The sequence below is a fragment of the Myotis davidii genome, unplaced genomic scaffold, assembly GCF_000327345.1.
Source record: "Myotis davidii unplaced genomic scaffold, ASM32734v1 scaffold2627, whole genome shotgun sequence".
Classification (NCBI taxonomy): domain Eukaryota; kingdom Metazoa; phylum Chordata; class Mammalia; order Chiroptera; family Vespertilionidae; genus Myotis; species Myotis davidii.
The window spans coordinates 184,867-188,323 of record NW_006297905.1 but is presented as its reverse complement, the minus strand read 5'-3'; the positions used below and the strand labels follow the sequence as shown (position 1 = coordinate 188,323).

Here is a 3,457-nt window from a genome sequence, read left to right as displayed (position 1 = left end):
CTACCCCAATCAGGGCCAGGGCCAGCCAGCCAGCCAACCACCCATGGCCTCTCCCCCAGGCCACCGGCCCCCCATCAGTACCCTCCACCCCATTCGGGGGCAGGGCCCTCCAGCCCACTGCCCACAGCCCCTCCCCATTGCTGGCCCCACCCCCAACCTGCCTCCCAACACCAATTGGGGTTGGGGCCCGCCAGCCAATCTCCCGTGGCCCCTTCCTCCAGCAGGACCAGCCCTGATCAGGCAGGCCAGCCGGCCAACTTCCCACCATCTCCTCCTCCCCACAGGCCCAGCCCCGATATGCCCTGATTGGGGCTGGCTGGCCGGACCCCACCCATGCACGAATTCATGCACTGGGCCTCTAGTTGTACATAACTGGCCTACTTTATTTATCTCATGGCTACTACTATCCTTCCTCTCAAGTCATCCTGATCAATGCTGACTAGATTCCCACCCCAAAAAGTCACAGGAAAACCTAAGGCAACTCTATTTGGAATGCTCACCATTAATTGTCACCTTAAAACTATTTAAGCTAATCTTGCACACTGACTATGCACAAATAATGCTTCAGTCCTTAAGGGTCAGAAATATTTGTGTATATTCAACAAGTCATCAAGTCTTCTACATGGTTGGGAGCAGAGGTACAGGGCTTTGTGAACATTAGGGAAGGGAATAGGAGGAACAGTCCTGGTGAGTTCTGTTTATCCCCTGTGTCTTGGTTACCAGGTCAGAAAGGTCAATGGTTGAGTCTCCCAGACCTAGTAGCCTGAAGCTAGGTGGTCATCCACTATCCTAGGTATGTTTGGGGAAGGGTAGGCATTACAAAAAGAAGAGAAGGCATTCCAGAACAGATTTCCTACAATTCCCCTTAGATCCCTATCTTTCCAGGAGAGTGACTCAGCCTTGGCATGACACTCTCTTGATTCCAATATTCCCAAAGACTTGGCATGAATAGGCATAGGTGCCTGAAAAGGCATGCACCCACACAAACACATCTAAAATACCCCCCTTTCCAAACACTGAGTGTAAGGGCTACAGATTGAGCTGGGAATGCCTTCCTGTCTGGGTAAGTTTATCGCTAGAACTATGCTATAGTATCACACCTCCCCCCAACTCCAAACAGTCTCAGTATCTTGCTCCAAAAGTACCCAGGATTCCCCCTGTTCAGGCATGGTGTCACAAGAACACAAAGGAGGGACCTTCTCAAAAAGCCAGGTTTGATTTTGGGAGGTTCAGCAAAGCTAGGGATGAAGTATGGGGGGAGGAACAAGAAGAGCTAGCCTCAGCTCTAGAATCCCCTGGTGAATACAGCTTTGGACTGTTGTATTTTTGTTTTCAAATCTCCCTAATTACTATCAACAGCAGCTGCATACTTATCAGATTTGGGGCTGTCAGAGATGAAAAGCTAATCTTACAGAGGAAGAGTGAGCTAGAGAAAAGCATCATCCATCAGGTTCTTTCCATTCCAAGAATACAATTCTAATTCTAACCCCCAGTGACTATGACTCCAAATGTACATGAGGAGAAAGAGTGGTTTGGTTAGCTAGTAACCAACATGGAAGGGAATGAATACAAGCAGCTCAATCATAAATTAGAATTCAAAGGCCTAACATGTGCCTGGCTCAGAAAAGAGGTGACTATTAAGGAGTTATGAGTTTATAAGAAATTGGTATACAATAAGTTGGGAATATAAAGACTACCAAAGGTTAAACTCTTTGTGTGTGCTACATATGATCTCTGTTACATATTCCTCTTTTTTTCTTTAAGAAATGCTTTTTAAAATTTGACTGTTCTAATACTTGCAACAATAAAGATTTAAAAAATAAAAAAATGTGACTGTTCCAAGAAAACACCAATGGTAGATGACACTGATGTTGCTAGAGGGCCTGGAAGCCTGATAGGCCCTGCTGTGGCTTCCATAGAGGATTTGGCAGGCACATCTGGGGCCGAAGTTGGGGCCAGGCCAAGGATTTGGAGCTCACAGAGGCGAGGCAGAGAATAAGGAGTGGATCCCCATCATTAAGCTGGGCCACCTTATCAAAGACATGAATATCAAGTCTCTGCAGGAAACTTATCTCTTCTCCCTCCCTGCCTATCAAAGAATCTGAGATCATTAAATTTTTTCCTAGGGGCATTGAAATTATACCAGCATAAATCCACACTGGCCAGAGGTCTCAGTTTAAGACATTTGTCATCATGGGTGACTATAATGGACACATCCATCTGGGTGTTAAGTGCTCCAAGGAGATAGTTACTGCCATCCTTGGAGCCATCATCCTGGCCACACCCTCCATCGTCCCTATCTCTGTGCAGCAGGACTATTGTCAGAAAAAGATCCACAAAGCCCACACCATCCTTTGCAAGGTGACTGGCTGCTGTGGTTCTATGCCAGTATGCCTCATCCCAGCCCCCGGGGCACTGACACTGTCTCGGCCCCCGTGCCCAAGAAGCTGCTGCTGATGGCTGGTATTGATGACTGCTACACCTCATTCAGAGGCTGCACTGCCATCCTGGGCAACTTCCCCAAGGAAACCTTTGGTGCCATCTCCAAGACCTACAGTTCTCATCCCAACCTCTGGAAAAAGACCATGCTCACCTAGTCTCCCTACCAGGAATTCACTGACCATCTTATGAATACTCACACCAGTTTCTGCAGAGGACCCAGGTTCCAGCTGTGGCCACTACATAATCTTATACAATAAAAATAAAGTGAATTAAGCCCATTTGAAAAAATATGAAACTTATTCTTACAATGCATACAAAAACAGGTCTAGGAAGCAAGTTTTCCAATTGCTAGACTAGACCAAATATTGGCAGGCTAGTAACTCTACTCACTCTCTGCAAGGCCTCAAACAGACATTCTACTTTCCATAGAAGCAAGGGTCTTATCTGAAAGCAAGGGTCTTATCTGAAACTGGCCCAAACAATCATACATAGTAGCCTTGTCCCTACCTAAGTAAAGGCATTGGTGGGGAAAGTGAGTGAAAAGCTTAGACCACTAGACATCTTCTCCAAAGACTCCACATACCAGAAGGCCCTGTGCCAAGCTGATCCCCTCAATAGTAGGCCCCAGGCCAAGGGCTGACCTCTGGCTCCAACCTCTGGCCTTGAAGAGCAAGAGGCACACACTAAGAAGAAAAAAATCAAAAGAAAACCATCCCAGCTAGCCAATTAAGGGTTTAGGAAATAAAAGGGTGGACAAATATGGCTTGTGGCCCTCTCTATGCCCTTAAAAGGGTTTGTAGAATAAAAGGAAACCAAGTTGGAGATGCAAAACTCAGTGGTAGGGAGAGCAGAGAATAAAACTAATGCCAATCATAAAGCTCCAAGGTTAAAGGCCTCTATTAATAGCCAAAACTGCACATAAGCCTTTCTCTCCGCTGGAATAGGTCTAGAATCCTCAGGGTCCAGTTAGCCCTTCTCTCATAAGGAAGTGATAAGAAAAAAAAAACATTCAGGA

The 3,457-nt window shown here is 46.4% G+C and overlaps 1 protein-coding gene and 1 pseudogene across 1 annotated transcript in view; one reads left to right on the top strand and one right to left on the bottom strand.

The window, feature by feature from the left end:
* Positions 1 to 2,686, top strand: part of LOC102757182 — a 20,761-nt pseudogene extending 18,075 nt beyond the window's left edge.
* The window catches only part of MSN (moesin), an 85,044-nt gene that overhangs the window by 52,001 nt on the left and 29,586 nt on the right, over positions 1 to 3,457 (bottom strand). The gene's annotated exons all lie outside the window — the stretch shown is intronic.